The following is a 6,500-nucleotide window of genomic DNA, read 5'->3' as shown; positions in this document are numbered from 1 at the left end:
AATATTTTACAGTACATGATAATGCTATACTTCAAATGTCAGCTTAATATGTCGAGGTACTGTGTGGGAGGTGGGTTTGTTAGTCCATCTAGAACACTCTATCACTGAGCTACATCCCGCCCCCTCCTCTCTCTCTCTCTCTCCTTCTCTCTCTCTCTCTCTCTCCCCTCCCTCCCTCCCCTCCCTCTCTCTTCTCTCTCTCTCTTTCTATCTCTCTCCCCTCCCTCCCCCCCCTCTCTCTCTCCCTCCGCTTATCTCTCTCTCTCTTCTCTCCGATTCATCTCCCTCTCCCCCTCCCTCCCTCCCTCTCCCCCCCCTCTCCTCTCCCCCCTCTCTCTCTCTCTCTCTCTCTCTCTCTCTCTCTCTCTCTCTCTCTCTCTCTCTCTCTCTCTCTCTCTCTCTCTCTCTCTCTCTCTCTCTGTTTAAAACATGCTTGCCCCTTAATTACATATTTTATCACAAGAATTAATTGAAATTAATTTAAAATGTCCTAACCTTTTAGCTCGTCTTCTAAACGCCGCTTAGCTTGGCGTTCCTGTTCTATCTCGGACAAGATGTTTTCTGAAACAGAACCCGTGACATTATAACTCTGTGATCATTTTGTTACAGAATAAATATATTCTTCAAACATTCTGGTATAGAATATCGCCTTCAAACATTCTGATATAGAATATCGTCTTCAAACATTCTGATATATAGAATATCTTCTTCAAACATTCTGATATACAGAATATCTTTTACAAACATTCTGATACAGAATATCTTCTTCAAACATTTTGATATGGAAAAAAAGTTTGTTTTATTTAACGACGCCGCCACTAGAAGCACATTAATTGTCAAACATTGTCAACATCTTATATCATCGGTTTATTGGACGCGTCAATCAAACATATGGTCATTCTGACACTGTTTTTTAGAGGGGGAAACCCGCTGTCGCCACATAGGCTACTCTTTTACGACAGGCAGCAAAAAGGATCTTTTATTTGCGCTTTCCCACAGGCAGGGATAGGATAGTAGAACACTCTATCACTTGAGCTTACCATCCCGCCCCCTCCTCTCTCTCTCTCTCCTCTCGTATCTCTCTCTCTCTCTCTCTCTCTCTCTCTCTCTCTCCTCTCTCTCCCCTCTCTCTCTCTCTCTCTCTCCTCTCTCTCCTTCCCTCTCTCTTCTCTCTCTCTCTCTCTCTCTCCCTCTCCCTCTCTCTCTCCATCCCTCCTCTCTCTCTCTCTCTCTCTCTCTCTCTCTCTCTCTCTCTCTCCTCCCTCCCTCTCTCTCTCTCTCTCTCTCTCCCTCTCCCTCTCTCTCCTCTCCCTCTCCGCTCCTCTCTCTCCCTCTCCCTCTCTCTCCCTCTCTCCCTCTCTCTCTCTCTCTCTCTCTCTCTCTCTCTCTCCCCCCCATGGCCTTTGTTGAACCAGTTATGGCTCACTGGTCGTTGCAAGTGGTTTACACCTACCTATTGAGCCTTGCGAAGCACTCACCCAGGGTTTGGAGTCGGTATCTGGATTAAAAATCCCATGCCTCGACTGGGATCCGAACCCAGTACCTACCAGCCTGTAGACCGATGACCTAACCACGACGCCACCGAGTCCGGTTTTTGATATGGAATAACGTCTTTAAATATTCAGATATAGAGTATCTTCTTCAAACATTCCGATATAGAATATCTTCTTCAAACATTCTGATATAGAATATATTCTTCAAACATTCTAATATATAGAATATCTTCATCAAACATTCTGACATAGAATATTATCTTCTTAAAACATTCTGGTATTCTGATATAAAATATCTTCTTCAAACATTCTGATATTTAAAAAATTCAAACACTCTGGAAAATTTTGTTTATTCAAGATGGCCACCTGTTTACTGATACATGCACAAAGTTGGAAGGCTTCGAAGAAATCATTGCGAACAGTATCATTATTATTAAAATGATCAAACTCGTTTTAGAATTGTGTTCTATCACTTTTGCTCCAACAATTCACCAACTCGTTTCACGATGTCCGTATGAACCTCGCGCTTATTTAATAATCTCTATTAATTAACGTCCGTATTTCTTCAAAATATCATTTATATTATTATCGACCAATGTAGAATGTTATAACTTTTCTTAAAGGGACATTCTTGAGTCTGCTGCAATTTTTAAGATGTTATCGACCAACAGAGACTTCTTTTTAACGACTGTAATTACATATCAAATATATTTTTCTGCATAAAATATTAGTGGCTGTATATTAAACGTGTTTCTGATCGTTCTACTATTTATATTAGGTTAAATTCCATTTTATTTCCTAAAATATATTTTTTTCGTACGTACAAAATTATTTGAAGAAAAAATCCAGTTTGAGCTTCTTACAAATATTAAGACGACCAGAAACACATTGAATATACAGACACTGATATTCTAAACGAGAAAATATATTTAATATGTAAGTTTATTCGTAGAAATATTTTATTTTTCGGAAACATCTTACAGTACAGCAAACTCAGGAATGTCCCTTAACGACGAGTGTGGGATTTTGGGGTGTCTTCTTTTGTTAACTGCTTTGAAATAAAACCCAAAATGTAACATAGATATGACGTAAGTTTATAATACTTCTAAGCTCCTAGCCCTTAGCGATTTACCTTTGACGGAAGAAAGTTGTCTGGCATACTCCTCTCTCAGTTCAAGTTCTTTCAGAGCACGGAGTCGTAGAATATCTGCAGAGAAACAGACAGTTAATGTAAGGCATTATCTTCAACGATATAATATTGAACTATCTCATCTTATCATTATTCCACGGTGTCGTGTGTGTATATATATATATATATATTCTTTAAAAACGTAGGGGAACCTGAAATATTAATGTTAATATCAACTATTAGAGCGAACATACGTTTTGACCACAGACATCCTAGTAAAGTAGGGGAACCTTAAATATTACTGTTAATATCAACTATTAGAGCGAACATACGTTTTGACCACAGATATCCTAGTAAAGTAGGGGAACCTGAAATATTAATGTTAATATCAACTATTAGAGCGAACATACGTTTTGACCACAGACATCCTAGTAAAGTAGGGGAACCTGAAATATTAATGTTAATATCAATATTAGAGCGAACATACGTTTGACCACAGACATCCTAGTAAAGTAGGGGAACCTGAAATATTAATGTTAATATCAACTATTAGAGCGAACATACGTTTTGACCACAGATATCCTAGTCAAGTTGGGGAACCTGAAATATTAATGTTAATATCAACTATTAGAGCGAACATACGTTTTGACCACAGACATCCTAGTAAAGTAGGGGAACCTGAAATATTAATGGTAATATCAACTATTAGAGCGAACATACGTTTTGACCACAGACATCCTAGTAAAGTAGGGGAACCTGAAATATTAATGTTAATATCAACTATTAGAGCGAACATACGTTTTGACCACAGACATCCTAGTAAAGTAGGGGAACCTGAAATATTAATGTTAATATCAACTATTAGAGCGAACATACGTTTTGACCACAGATATCCTAGTCAAGTTGGGGAACCTGAAATATTAATGTTAATATCAACTATTAGAGCGAACATACGTTTTGACCACAGACATCCTAGTAAAGTAGGGGAACCTTAAATATTACTGTTAATATCAACTATTAGAGCGAACATACGTTTTGACCACAGATATCCTAGTAAAGTAGGGGAACCTGAAATATTAATGTTAATATCAACTATTAGAGCGAACATACGTTTTGACCACAGACATCCTAGTAAAGTAGGGGAACCTGAAATATTAATGTTAATATCAACTATTAGAGCGAACATACGTTTTGACCACAGACATCCTAGTAAAGTAGGGGAACCTGAAATATTAATGTTAATATCAACTATTAGAGCGAACATACGTTTTGACCACAGATATCCTAGTCAAGTTGGGGAACCTGAAATATTAATGTTAATATCAACTATTAGAGCGAACATACGTTTGACCACAGACATCCTAGTAAAGTAGGGGAACCTGAAATATTAATGTTAATATCAACTATTAGAGCGAACATACGTTTTGACCACAGACATCCTAGTAAAGTAGGGGAACCTGAAATATTAATGTTAATATCAACTATTAGAGCGAACATACGTTTGACCACAGACATCCTAGTAAAGTAGGGGAACCTGAAATATTAATGTTAATATCAACTATTAGAGCGAACATACGTTTTGACCACAGATATCCTAGTCAAGTTGGGGAACCTGAAATATTAATGTTAATATCAACTATTAGAGCGAACATACGTTTTGACCACAGACATCCTAGTAAAGTAGGGGAACCTGAAATATTAATGTTAATATCAACTATTAGAGCGAACATACGTTTTGACCACAGACATCCTAGTAAAGTAGGGGAACCTGAAATATTAATGTTAATATCAACTATTAGAGCGAACATACGTTTTGACCACAGACATACTAGTAAAGTAGGGGAACCTGAAATATTAATGTTAATAATAACTATTAGACCGAACACACGTTTTGACCACAGACATCCTAGTAAAGTAGGGGAACCTGAAATATTAATGTTAATATCAACTATTAGAGCGAACATACGTTTTGACCACAGATATCCTAGTAAAGAACGTTCGGGTCTGTTTATCAACACACCGAAACACATTACATAGTTTGCACATGCATCACGCAGTTTCCCCGTACACGTGTGTGGGGTGTCATTCTCGATTTTGACAATTTCCAGGAAGGTCCATTAATCATTGTGGAACATTATTTCTGTCAATCTTTTTCATTCTGTTGATCATACAGTTGTTATTGTTTTGTTTTTAGTCATTTTTATTGTTTGAATTTGCGATTTACTGATAAAAAAAACGTCAACTTTCAAATTTTACTTCTGACCCCAATCGTCTTTCAAGATCTTTGGTGGTCATAAAACCTACTGTAATACTGAACTACCGGTTGTATTGTTTACCCAGTTAATTCACTATTATCATATAAACATTCCCCACAGCTAATATACCTTACAATTTTGGCAATTGTAAATTCTTATTAGAGTTCCCCTACTTTTTTTAAGAGTATATACGTATACACATGTATATATATTAAGCTCGATAGCTCAATTTTGAACAATATTTAATTGTCCTAGTGACCTCTCACTATTACAGTGTACAACCCCAATGTGATTTAAAAGTACAGTATGTATTATTTATTGCATGCCTTGCGTGGTTCCATATTCAATTTTTGTTTTATCAACATCAGAGTTTTAGTATTATTATACACTTTGTCACTATTAATTTCCAAATCTATTATATTATACAACCATTATTAGTTACACTTTTCTCTACGTCATCACAAGAAAGTACAGCACGGGTTCGTTTCGTATAGGGGCATCGGGTTTCTTCGTGTAGCGTTGTTACTGGTTAAGTTTAGTCATGACTGAACTCAAGATAATCAAACTAAAGCTATGTGGCATCAGATTTAGGAAAACATACGTATTTTAGACACATTAGCGTGCTACCTTTTGGTCGTCAGCGATTACCGAAGTATTACACACAGTCATCTCTAGCCCTCCCCTACAGCATATAAACAAAGGGAGGGCTAGAGGTCACTCGAGCTACCTATCTAAATGCAGTGTACTCATTTTGGTACACATTTCGAATGCTTAGGTATGTCCCTGTTATCAGTATAACATTCAATATTTATAACCATTATTGATTCCTACTACATGATAATATTGTCAACACAGTGTCTTGTTAATTAATGTAGCACGACAATAATAAAAATATATAAAATACATTTTACGACTTACTCTTCATTCTTTTATGTTCTTTGTCAACTGAAGCCCTTTTCACCTTCTCACCCTCGATGGCTTCTCTTAGTTTGTCTACAATATATACACACACAATGTATACTACACGTCTGTTTATATGTTTATATACTGATAGAAAAAAATAAGGCATCACATAAATAGTGACTTGCAACCCAAACCCTAAGCCACGGTGTCATGAATTTAATAATGTTATTTCCCATTTACCATACTTTGACACCCAATAGCCGATGTATTTTTCGTGCTGGGGTGTCGTTAAACATTCATTCATTCATTCATTCATTCATTCATTAATAATGTTATTGCTATCCAGTCCCATGTTACTGACATCCAATCTCATATTACTGATATCTAATTCCATACTACTGATAACAAATTCCATATTACTGATATATAATCCCATATTACTGATATTCAATCCTATATTATTGATATCCAATCCCATATTACTGATATCCAATCCCATATTACTGATATCTTATTCCATATTACTGATAACAAATTCCATATTACTGATATCTAATCCCATATTACTGATATTCAATCCTATATTATTGATATCCAATCCCATATTACTGATATCCAATCCCATATTACTGATATCAAATTCCATATTACTGATATCTAATCCCATATTACTGATATCTAATTCCATATTACTGATATTCAGTCCCATATTACTGATAT

At 36.2% G+C, this 6,500-nt stretch overlaps 1 long non-coding RNA gene across 1 annotated transcript; it reads right to left on the bottom strand.

The window, feature by feature from the left end:
- Positions 1 to 495: 495 nt before the first annotated feature.
- On the bottom strand, positions 496 to 5,841 carry LOC121381035. The gene is made up of 3 exons (XR_005959038.1): positions 5,796 to 5,841; positions 2,626 to 2,700; positions 496 to 561 (listed from the first exon to the last, which is right to left on the bottom strand). It is a non-coding gene; the product is annotated as an uncharacterized LOC121381035 (long non-coding RNA).
- Positions 5,842 to 6,500: the final 659 nt, after the last annotated feature.

This window comes from Gigantopelta aegis, chromosome 2, assembly GCF_016097555.1.
Source record: "Gigantopelta aegis isolate Gae_Host chromosome 2, Gae_host_genome, whole genome shotgun sequence".
NCBI lineage: Eukaryota > Metazoa > Mollusca > Gastropoda > Neomphalida > Peltospiridae > Gigantopelta > Gigantopelta aegis.
The sequence above is the reverse complement of the archived record's forward strand: the minus strand, read 5'-3'. Positions and strand labels throughout refer to the sequence as shown.